Source organism: Scyliorhinus torazame, chromosome 20, assembly GCF_047496885.1.
Source record: "Scyliorhinus torazame isolate Kashiwa2021f chromosome 20, sScyTor2.1, whole genome shotgun sequence".
NCBI lineage: Eukaryota > Metazoa > Chordata > Chondrichthyes > Carcharhiniformes > Scyliorhinidae > Scyliorhinus > Scyliorhinus torazame.
The window spans coordinates 17,726,990-17,739,594 of record NC_092726.1 but is presented as its reverse complement, the minus strand read 5'-3'; positions in this window follow the sequence as shown (position 1 = coordinate 17,739,594).

Below are 12,605 nucleotides of genomic sequence, written 5' to 3'. Positions count from 1 at the left end.
TCTGCATTTCCTGTGTGCAATAAAACATAACATTGACCAAAGACATTTTGTGTGCCATTATTGCATTAAATAAAAGTGGCAGCAACTCGCATAAAATAAAAGTTACTGGAATTTACATTGTATTTTGCATGAATGGATGAATTGGATATAGGCATTGAGGACTGGAAGGTCTGCTGTTAACAAAAACACAGGCCTGGTCGATATTTAAAGTGAGCACAAGTGGAAGTTTTATTGTTCCTAAAAAACGAAAAGGAAGGACACAGTCTATAGACTAGAGCTTAAAAGCAAAGGAGAAGATAAATTGGTAAGCAGCTCTTTCGGTAAGTTTTTAAAAACCTTTTGATTTCATTTGGTTCATGGAATGTGTGCATTTCTGGCAAGATCGGCATTTATTGCTAATTCGTAATTGCTCTTGAGAAGGTGATGGTGAGAGCTGCCTTCTTGAACTGCTACAGTCACTGTGGTGTAGGCATTCCCATAGTAATGAAGTAATGACTACATATTTCCAAGCCTGACTTGGATGGGAAACGTGCAGGTGCTAATGTGTGCCCTTTTGCTTTGTAGTGGTAGAGGTTGCAGATTTTAAAAGTGCTGTCGAAGTAGATCTTGAAAGTTGTAGATGTTAGTGAAGACAGAGAGACGTAGTTGGGGACAAAGGAGACTATCTGATCAGTCTTGAATGCAGTAAGATGTGAAAAGGAAGAAAGGTATCTCCAGTAGTATATTTGGAGCCTACCAGGAAGAAGGTGGGGAATTCAGTAATTGTGAAACAACAATTAAAACTGAAAAAAGGTCATAGAACTGAAATGTTAAATGTTTCTCTCTCCACAGATATTGCCTGACCTGTGAAACATTTCAAGCATTTTCTCTTTTTATTCTGAAAAATTAATACTGATGGAGTAAGCTAAGAATGTTTATGTGATGGAGAAAGAATTGTTGAATGGTAGAGATGAACTAGCAGTAACCTTACAGACAGCAAGTTTCATTGATAAGATGTGTCCACAAATACTTGAGTACGGTCCCCATCCCAAAGAGGTGTTACCATAACCTCTTTGGGATGGGGACCGTACTCAAGTATTTGGCAGTCAGGTTTTATACATAATTAAGAGTTGTTGAAGATAAAAGACGTTATGCCTGAAAGAGGAAAGAGCTTCCTGAAGCCACTTCAGCAATGAAGAAGGTAGTCATGCAATACATTTCCTAGCACTTGACTGACTGGCATGACTGAATCTGATGGTCATCCCTCCTTGTCTCGAGACGATGGTGGTGCGTCTGTCAGGATATGCTTTTTTGTGGATTGTTTGGAGACAATAGTATTCCTGCAGCATTGTTACTCTTGTCTTTCTCTCTGTATATAAAGAAGCAACAATGATAAAAAAGACCACCAATGACCATGCTATTATGAAATGGTATAAACTTGTGCACTGTTCTTCCCAGATGACTTTCTACAAGAGCTACAAGATGCATTGCAGCAAGTTAGCCGGGCCCTTATGACAGCATCTTCTGAATTCCAAACCTCTACCAATTCGAAGGATAAGGCAGCAAACACACCACCTGCAACTTCCCCTCCAAGTCACATACCATCCTGACTTGGATATATATTGTTCCTTCACTGTCACAACCTGTGTCTAGATATACTGTATGGACTGAAGAGGTTGAAGAAGGTGGCTCACCACCACCTTCTCAAGAATAGTTAGGAATGGGCAATAAATGTTAGCCTAGCCAGCAGTGCCAACACCCCAGGAATGATTAAAAGTGTCTCTCTACTTGTGATCATAATCCTCAAGCTCATTGCTAACTATTACCTTTTTAAAAGGCGTAACTCAAAGTGGCCTGAAATTATGTAACTGGGAGATTATTCTCCAAGACTAATCATCTGTGGGAAAAGATCTATCTCAAGTCCATTCTCTCAAAACACTTGTTAAAGCTCTGGTATTGCACTCTAGTCCAGGTAAGGTAAAATGATCTTCCTTATGCATTAGTAGAGAAATTCTAGGTACCCAATTTCCAGTCAGTAATTTTCCTCATGCTTCAATTGTGTTATAAATACCTTCAATCCCTTGATCACCTCATATTTCCATGCTTCCCAGCTAATCCCTCATTTTAATCAGGACACAATGTTCTAACATCATGATAAGTGGCCACTGATTATCCTGTCTCGTAAATTGGCATAAACTATTGAGATTTGGAATAATGATTAATTATTCATCATAGAATTTACAGTGCAGAAGGAGGCTATTCGGCCCATCGAGTCTGAACCAACTCTTGGAAAGAGAACCCAACTTAAAATCTATGCCTCCACCCTATCCCAGTAACTCCACCCAGCCTTTTTGACGCTAAGAGGCAATTTAGCATGGCCGATCCACCTAACCTCCACATCTTTGGACTGTAGTGGTTTGAAACAAAAGCACCATTGTTTTAGATAGCTGGCAATGTGTGAAGGAAAATAAATAATATATATCTCTGTGTATGTCGAATCTCTATTATCTGTACATATTTATCGACATGCACTGCAATCGGCAGAAGCAGTCACTGGAGACAATGGTCAATATAAACAGATTCAATGTGCAAATACTGCGGATGCTGGGAGCTGAAACAAAAACAGAGATTGCCAGAAAAACTCAGTAGGCCTGGAAGCACCTGCCGGGAGATAAAATTGAGTTAACACTTCAAGTCCATTTCACTCTTCATGAGTCACTAAGAGAAGGAAAATGTGTTGGATGTTATACTGTAGCTGGGAGAGATTGCCACAAAGATGTAACAAACTTAAGAACAAGAGACAGATGGCCCAGTATGGAAGGGGGGTGGGGGAGAATTTTTACACTGCGACAGAAAATGTTTGGCATATTAAAATAAAAAGGGGTTAAGATGGAGGAGACAGGTCACAGTCAAAAGCTGTTGAACTCAATATTGAAACATAGATTCAGATTTACTAGTTAAAACGAGTGAGATTTACTCAGTCATGGTAGTTGTGCCTTTCAACATGACAGTGAAATGAGCACATATTCCAACATACTCTCCCCCTCCCTGGACATTCCCTCTGGGATCAAGGATAAATTAATTCAGCATACACCCTTCTCACCTGCAGCTGCTGTCTCCAAATTATTTTCCCAACTAAACTATTTTCCTATTTTTTTATCCTTCTGGGCTTGAGGTTTGTGGGGGCTTGGAGTGGAGAGGGGGTTACTGGGTTAACAGGCTCACTAAATCTTGCCCATTTTATATATTTTATAGCAGAAACACTGCTCCAGAAGTACATTAGCTCACAAATGGTCAAATTTAACTTCCGGTGGCACCTAGAAAATCGGTCCCGCCGGCAGAACTTAAGAATTGTCGGGCTCACGGAGGGGTCCAAAGGAACGGATGCTGGGGAATACATCGCAGGCATGTTTGTGAAGCTGCTGCGGATGGGGCATTCTCCCGGCCCTTGGAGGTGGATGGGGCTCACACAGCACTCGCGAGGAAGCCGCGAATGGGAGATCCCCCGAGGGCAATGGTGGTGAGATTCCACAGGTTCTCGGATAAGGAGCGCAGTGGGCCAAGCAGACACAGAGCTGTAAATGGGAGGTCTCCAGGAGGAGAGCAGGCTTCAACCAGATCAGGTCGATCCTTTTTAAGAAAAAGGTGAAGTTTGGACTGTTATACCCAGCCCGTCTCTGGGTCACGCATGAGGATCAGTACTTCTACTTCGAGTCGCCTGAGGACACGTTGGACTTTGCGAAAAAGAAAGAGCTGGTGATGGATTGAGAACTTTTGAACTTGGCTGCAACGTTCACGTTTTTGTTTTTTCCTTTTGTTTCTCTGTTTTTGGAAAAAGTTTCCCGTTTTGATTTTCAAGGAAGATGTTTGTGATGCCGTTTGCATTGATTTGGAACCAGCGGTAGAGCTGAGTGAGTTAAGGTTTTCATTTGCATTGTTGGGGGATGGAGGGGTGCTTGTTTTGATCTTGGTGTTATTCTGTTGGGCATTTGTGTGGGGATTGTTTGATATTGGGGTTTGTTTGTATGAGTGGGATGGAGGGTGGGGTGGGAACAATAAATGGGAAACTATCTGGCGCTGGGAATGGGGGCCACCAAGCTAGCTGGGCGAGCTCGGTCTCGGAAGCGCAGTGGGGGGGGGGGGTGCATATGTTTGGTTTAGTAAAGGGGTTGGATTACAGAATGTTGTTACTGGGGGGGGAGGGGGGGGGTGAATGTTCTGCTGACGAGGGAGGGACTTGGGCTGAGGGACAGAGAGGTAGTTGGGGGCTGCCTGGGGATGGACCGGTGGAGGTGCGGAGCACGGGCTGGATACTGATGAGGCCCAAAAAAGGGGATGGCTGATCGGCGGGGGGGGGGGCGGGGCAATGAGCCCCCCAACTAGGCTGATCACCTGGAATGTTCGAGGGTTAAATGGACCGGTCAAAAGGGCACGTGTGCTCGCTCATCTTAGGGGATTGAAGGCGGATGTGGTAATGCTGCAGGGGATGCACCTCAGAGTTACGGACCAGGTTAGACTGAGGAAAGGCTGGGTCAGTCAGGTCTTTCACTCGGGAATAGATTCAAAGACTAGAGGAGTCGCTATCCTGATCAATAAGCGTGTGGTGTTTGAGGCGGGTAGAATAGTCTCGGACGTGGAAGGTCGGTACATTATGGTCAGCGGGAAACTGGAGGGAGTGCAGGTGGTATTAGTAAATGTGTATGCGCCAAATTGGGATGATGTGGAGTTTATAAAGAGGATGCTGGGGAAGATACCGGACCTGGACTCGCACAGGTTGGTCATTGGATGGGGACTTCAACATAGTTATTGACCCTGGCTTGGACCAATCAAGCTCGAAAACAGGCAGGGTGCCAGCAATGGCAAAGGAACTAAGAGGGTTCATGGAGCTGATGGGGGGGTGGGATGGATCCATGGAGATTTGGGCAGCCGAGGGTGAAGGAGTACTCCTTCTACTCACAGAAACATTAAGTGTATTCCCGGATTGATTTCTTTATTTGGAGCAGGGCCTTGATGGCTGGGCTGGTGGACATGGGCTACTCGGCAATTACAGTCTCAGACCATGCTCCGTACTGGGTTGACCTGCAGGTTAGTAAAGAGAGTAACCAGCGCCCGCACTGGAGGTTGGATGTGGGACTTTTGGCTGACGAACGGGTGTGCGAGCGGCTGAGGAAATGTATTCAGAGCTACCTGCAGGTCAATGACATGGGGAAATTTCAGCAGTGGTGGTGTGGGAAGCACTGAACGCGGTGGTCAGGAGATGGCTGATCTTGATCTGGGCCCATAGGGAGAAGGTGGACAGGGCGGAGACGGACCGACTGGTAAAGGAGTTACTACAGATTGATAGAAGGTATGCGGAGACCCCAGAGGCAGGGCTTTTAAGGGAACAGCAGAGGTTACAGGCGGAGTTTAGCTTGCTGACCACAGGGAGGGCGGTGGAGCAGCTGAGAAAGGCGAGGAGGGATCTATGAACATGGAGAGAAGGCCAGCAGAATGCTTGCACAGCAGCTCAGGAAGAGGGAGGCAGCTAGGGAGATAGGGAAAGTAAAGGACGGAGATGGGAACCTGGTTGGTGATTCAGTAAGGGTGAATAAGACATTTAGGGATTTCTACAGCAGGCTATACAGGTCGGAACCCCCTCTGGGGCCAGAGGGAATGAGGCACTTCTTGGAGGGGCTGAATTTCCCAAAGGTGGACAGGGAGCTGGTAGAAGGGCTGGGGGGCCCCGATCGGGTTGGAAGAGAAGGTGGAGGGTCATGTCCACGGTGTTAAAAACAAGGGTGGCGCTGAGTCCAGAGGTGGCGATTTTCAGGGTATCAGAAGATCCGGGAATCCAGGAGGAGAAAGATGCAGATGTTCTGGCCTTTGCTTCCCTGGTAGCCCAGAGACGGATACTACTAGCTTGGAGGGACTCAAAGCCCACGAATGTCGGAGACCTGGCTATCGGACATGGCTAGCTTTCTCTGTTTGGAGAAAATCAAGTTAGCCTTGAGAGGGTCACTGTTAGGGTTCACCCAGAGGTGGCAACCGTTTGTCGACTTCTTTGTGGGAAATTAATCGTCAGCAGACAGGGGGGGGGGGGGGGGGGAGTAGTTTAGATTAGAGTAATGGGTCAATAAGGGTGGGACCTGTACGAGAGGTAAATGGCTTTTGCACTATGTTTATGGTTTCATGTATATTGTTTATTTTGTTGTTGTCACTATACCAAAAATACCTCAATAAAATGTTTATTAAAAAAAAAACAAATGGTCAAATTTATTGCCATCATTGATTCGCTGATTTTATTTACCTCCAATTATGAAGCAACTTGGGTCAAGGAAGCGACCACTACGCGGTGTACACACCATCCCTGTTGAGACGACCAGAATGCTGGTCCGTTTCCAAGTTGTCTTTTATTTAGTTTAATAATGAGCCCCAATTGGGCCGGCCTCCTCCTACTGGCGGGTAGCTCGTATTCCGAGAGTCCCGACAGGAGATCGATTTGTGCATCTCCATGGGCCTCATAAGGGTTATTACATCCTCCCCCAAGTTCAGTACCCCTCCAGTGGCCAGAGGAGGAGGCCTTCTTCGCCGCTTCTCGTGTGATTGCACCTCTTTCAGTGGTGGGGCCACATCCAGGGGTGTGCGTGTGTGTATCGATTTGCTGATCCCCTTTTCACGCCAAACAATGGAGAATCACTGCCGGGAGTTTGGCTCCAGTTGCAGCGGCATCCTTAAGTACTGACACTTCTGCGTCTGTGCACTGGTCGTCGTTGTCATGTCAGTCCGGATGCTGGCTCACAGAGGGTTGTGTCTCTGGAATGTGAGCCGGTTCCAGAGGCGATGGAGACACCAATGTACCTGACGTGGCTTCCTCAGAGGTGGGTTCTCTGCCTCTGAGATGGTCCACATGTTTCCGTGCGGTCTTCTCTCAGATTCTGACCTTGTACGAAACAGACACCAGGGATACAATTGACATTGTCCCTGAAATTACAGACATGCACGGTGTCTCCAAGGTGGTCATGGTACTTCCTTTGGAGCTCCTGCTTTGACTCTATTTTCTCCCCTAGATTTGGAAATGTCAGCCTCAGGGGGTTCAAAGGTGACGGCCCGGAAATAGCTCGGCCAGTGCTACCCCAGTTGTGACATGAGTCATGATCTGAGAATGGAACAGGAACTTTGACAGCCTTGTATCAAGGGAGCCCATATTCTGTTTCCTCATGCCTTGTTTGAATGTTTACACCGCCCATTCCGCCAAACCATTCGAGGATAGTGCAGTCTGAATGTGCCTTAGCACTTGGAACACACAAACCACTCCTCATGGTAGTTCTCAAGGTGGTGGTGGGCATCTGCTGCACGTCCAGTCACTTGGAGTGGGCATCCATGGGGACCAGAAACATAGACCCCATGAACAGCCTGGTGAGGTCAGCATGCAACCGCACCCAGGGGTGCCCTGGCCATTCCCAGGGATGGAGTCAGGCCAACAGAGGGAGCTTCTGGTGTTTGTAGCATGCCAGACATTGTTTTACTGTGAATGCTCTGAATGTCACCATAAATTCCAGACCACCACACATAGCTCCTTGCTAACATCTTCATCTTAGGGGTGGCAGGGTGTCCAGTAGGATCGTCTCTTGACCCAGACATGGAATTATCACGCAAGCTCCCCATAGGAGGAAACCATCTTCCACATTGCAATCCTGCTGTTTCGTAATGTAGGACTGTGGGGCTGCTGGGGTGCTTCGCTGTAACCCACCGTGCAGGATGATGTGGCATTGTTTTGCTAATGTGGGATCTCTATGGGTCAATGTATGAACCTGCAAGGTCATTATCGGCAGTGTCCTTAAAATTCAGCGTTGCCACGACCTTGTCCGTTACTGGTGGAGCAGAGGATCTCATGCGAGAGTCCACTGAGGGCGTTTGCTGTCTGCATACCTGGGCGATGCTGAAACATATACTCGTAAGCCGCTAATAACAAGGCCTTTCACTGATCCGGGCTGAGGCTATGGGGAACTCTACTAATCCTTGAAAAGGTACAGCAAGGGCTTATGGTCTGTGATGATAAAGATTTGACATCCTCAGACATACTGATGAAATTTTTTGACTGCATATATCATGGCCAACCCTTCTTTCGCTATCTGGGTGTAGCAGCGTTCCGCATCGGCCAGGATCCGAGAAACATATGCTATTGAGCATTCTGTGCCGTCCTCTCACCAATGGGTTAACACTGCTCAAATGCAATACAGGGAGGCATCGCACGTAATGTGTCAACAGCTGGGAAGATAGTCGCTGCCCCTTCACCCTAGCAAACGCTTCCTCTTGTGGCATTCCCTATTCCCATCTTTGATTATTCTTTAGCAGCACATGAGGATGAAGAGGTGTAAAAAGAATGGCTAAATTCCAGATAAACTTCCCGTAACAGTTCACAAGTTGCAAAAAAGACCTCAGTTTGGACGTATTTTATGGTAAGAAGTCTTACAACACCAGGTTAAAGTCCAACAGGTTTGGTTTGATGTCACTAGCTTTCGGAGCGCTGCTCCTTCGTCAGGTGAATGCAGAGGTATGTTCCAGAAATATATATATAGACAGATTCAAAGATGCCAGACAATGCTTGGAATGCGAGCATTAGCAGGTTATTAAATCTTTACAGATCCAGAGATGGGGTAACACCAGGTTAAAGAGGTGTGAATGTTATGGTGTTAGAGCTCATTTATGCCCTTCTACTGGGTGTATGCCATTCTTGTCTGTGGTATCCCAGGTACTTGACCATCTTCACCTGAAACACATACTTGCCTCTCTTCAGGTGGAAGCCCGTTAAGGAGAACCTCCTGAAGATCTCTTCCAGATTATCCAAGTGGACTTTCTCGGTGGCCCCCGTAATGAGCACGTGCAAGTCCAGGTATACTGCCACTTTGAGTAGCCGCTGGAGAATGCCTTCCATCACCCTCTGGAATATCACAAACGCCGTTGAGACCCCAAAGGGGAGCTGAGTATACAGACCCCTATGGCTATTCATGGAAACTTTCGAGATGCTGTGTCTTGCTCTAGTTGGAGATACACGTGGCGCATATCCAGTCGAGTGAACGAATGGCCCCCTGCTAACTTCGTGTACAGATCCTCTACACACCGCGTGAGATATCGGTCCAGACAGTATATGTTGACAACTGGACCTTGGTATTGCATAAACTCAAGGGCAGAATGCCCATGCAAAGCCGGCAGAAGGTCTGATGATGGAGATGGCAGCCCGTGTCGATCTCCATTACCAGGGGGTGCCTGTTGACTTGAAGTTGAGTCCGAATCGGTACCATTTTAGGGGTCATGATGCAATTCAGCTGCATCAGGTCACCTTTCTCAGGCTTGGCCACATACAAGGTCTCGGCTCAACGCAACCTTGTCATCTTCCCAGGGTGGCGCGTTTTGCTGATTCTGGCTGTCTTTGTTGCTGCGCGTTCTGCAACCGCAAGCTTGGCAATACAATTAGTTCTCCCCACTTTCCTCCGGGGAGCTGTCACACTGGTCTGTGGTGGCCCTTAACCATTGAGCCCAAACGCAACATTATGCACTTGGTTGCTGTTTCCGTGGCGATCCGGTCATGCGAGTACTGCGCTGAGTAGTTGGTGCACTCCAGTTCGGGAGTCATCTAACATGATGGACGCTGTAGTCAATGGAACTCATGAGTTCCTGAATCCCCCTTCTTCGTGTTCTCATGTGACGGGCAATCTCAATGGCTTTTTTCAGGTCCAATGTTAATTCTTCCAACAACATCCTCTGAGTTGTCACGTTGTTAATCTCGCACACCAAACAGTCCCTTAAGATCTCCGAGAGGGATGGACTGAATTCACAATATTCTTCCAGCCTTCTGAGCCGTGGCACAAAGTAGGTTATCGATGCCCTCGGAATCCACGCAGCTGTGAAATTGGTACCATTGCATAATCACAGACGCTTTCAGGTCATAATGGGTCGACACCAACTCCACTAGTTCATCAAATGACTTTGAGTCTGGGGCTGCCGAGTACGAGGCTTTTGATTATGCCAAAGTTTGGGACCCCGCAGTCCATCAGGAGGAATACCTTCCGTCGGTCCTCTCCACTGATGCCGTTCGCCTGGAAGAAGTAACGCATTCGTTTGCCGTATTGCGCCAATCCTACATTCGAAGGCCTCTAATTTCCTGAAGAACGTATTTTGAAACTTCACTAATGACGTTCTGCGGAGTAATATACTAATGTGGCTGGGGTGTCCAGAATCATAATAGCTGCTCTTGCCTCCTCGCCAGTATGAAGACCCGGGAGGCCCGAGAAGGTAAGTAAACGGTAGTTTATTTAGGTCAAAGGAAACAGCCACTACAGCGGTGTACATACACAAGTCCCCGTCGGGGCTACCAAGATGCCAGTCTCTGTCCACGTTGACTTTTATATCGTCTAGTAATGAGCCCAACTAGGTGGGCCTCCACACACTAGCAAGGAAGCTCGAATTCCACAAGTACCAGGGGGAGATCAATTAGGGTATCCCCGTGGGCCTCATGAGCATTATTACAGATAGCTAAGATTAAAACAGGTAACAGATTTAGATAGGTTCTCAGCTAAATGTGCCATTGGGCCTATCACGGGTAAGGAGGTAACAAAACTGAGGAAGGATTGTATACATAACATAGAAAACTCCACTTCATGAACTGAGAATTCTTCAGCAAATGTTCACCCGCTGTTTCACTGAAAAAAGATCTGTTGTTGACTGGTGTGTCTGTGGTCAATAGTAACTGAGCGATTGTGAATCATTACAAGTGTCTCATTGCGTCTAGAGATGCAGGATTTTATTCTGTACCTTGAGCTTGCTTAATAATCTATGGGACATTTCCCATAGCGTTTTAAATTATTTCCTGCCTCTTTCAGAGATGAACATGCTCCATTAGGGTCTCGCTGTGTTTGACTGAAGAAGTCTATTAAAATGTTGCTCCCTGCATCTGTCACACAAATGCTATTTAGAATTATAATAATTAATAGACAATATAGTATGCTCTAGAGAGTAGTTAATTGCTTGTTGCTGTTTTAGCTTCTAAAATATTGATTAAAACTGGCTACTTTTCAGTGACCAAAGTGATGGCTGTATTTCTTCAATTTGTATTGTAAGCTCAGACCAAATTATAAATCATTATTTGAATGCATAAAGTCTGGAACATAGCAAAAGTGTGCCTCACTGATAATTACATTTGCAATTATCATGCCTCAATTATTGATCCTTCAGTGTATACTGAACCACCATTGAGCTCTCTGACCCTGCAAACAACTTCCCCAGCCTCAACCTTCCTTATTTTCTCCAAAGACTTTGAGCCAATCCGCGTCTATCGTTCCTGCAACTCCGTATTTTAATTCTTCCTCTGGTCAGAATTCCACACTGCCGCAGCATTGGTACAGCCTTGAACAAAGTCACTCCACCTGGACCTGGAAAGACTTAATTACCTGCAAAGACTCGCATTCGGAGTATCGTCTTGCATCATTGACTTTGTCTGTATATGAGTTTCTGGAACCCCCCTCTTCTTTCACCTGTGGAAGGAGCTGCGCTCCAAAAGCTAGTGATTCAAAACAAACCTGGTGGAGTTTACCCTGGTGTTATAAGACTTATTACTGTGCCCACCCCAGTCCAATGCCGGCATCTCCACATCAAAGTTATAACTGACATCCGATGTGACAGTGTCTGGGGTAAAACTTTACCCTCTTTCATCTTTTCAACTGTCTACAGCTTTTGACCACGCCACCATCCTCCAATCCTTCCCCTCAGTTGGGTAGGACCACCTCCCCTCACTGGGTGCCATTCTTATCCATCATGTGTCATCTCCATTCTGGCGTGACAATATTGTCACTTCCTTTTAAACATCTACACTTTTAAAAAGACTTCTTACAAATCCGTGTCCATCTTTCCTACAACTCTGTGTTTTAATTCCTCGCGACAGATTATTAATATCAAGATAGCTCCGAGAGTCATCCTGTATTTATCTTTCAAGAAGACAAAGACAATTGTTCATTCAATATGGACTCGATGTTTGTCAGACCAGAAGATAAATTAAATTCTGTCAGCGCTCATTGTAAGAATGCAAATATGTCCTCATCAAGAACAAAGAACTGCAGGTGGGAGAATGATGTAGACTGTAATTCAAATTATTACAGTACCTTATTTGGGACCTTGCTTGGCAGTGATGTGAGGTCATATGGTACAATGGCCATCTTGGCTCTCTGTAAAAGATATAACAGATAAAATTCAAGCTATTTTTCACAGAGGGACCGCATCAAAGACCGACTGCTTTTCATCAGGGAGAGAGAGGAGCCCTGAAAAAAAAAGTACCAGACTGTTCTAGTCAATCGGACAACTAAGGTGCCTCAACACAGCACCTTGAGTAAGAAATGGGATTCTCCCAACGGGCGGCTAAGAGCCGTCGCCGGAGGAAAAACGGGAGTGTTTTACTCTGGCGTCGGCGCCCGTTCCGAGACCCCATTCTGCGGCCCACAGGGGGCGAGGACGGCGCTAGAGTGGCCTCCGCCGCCCCAGCTGCCGATCCCGGCCTGAACCCGGTGCTGCGGGGTCCGCTCATGTGCAGTTGGGCCGGCGCCAACTAGCGCATGAACAGTGGCCTTCATCCCCGCGGCGGCCCCAACGCCAAATGG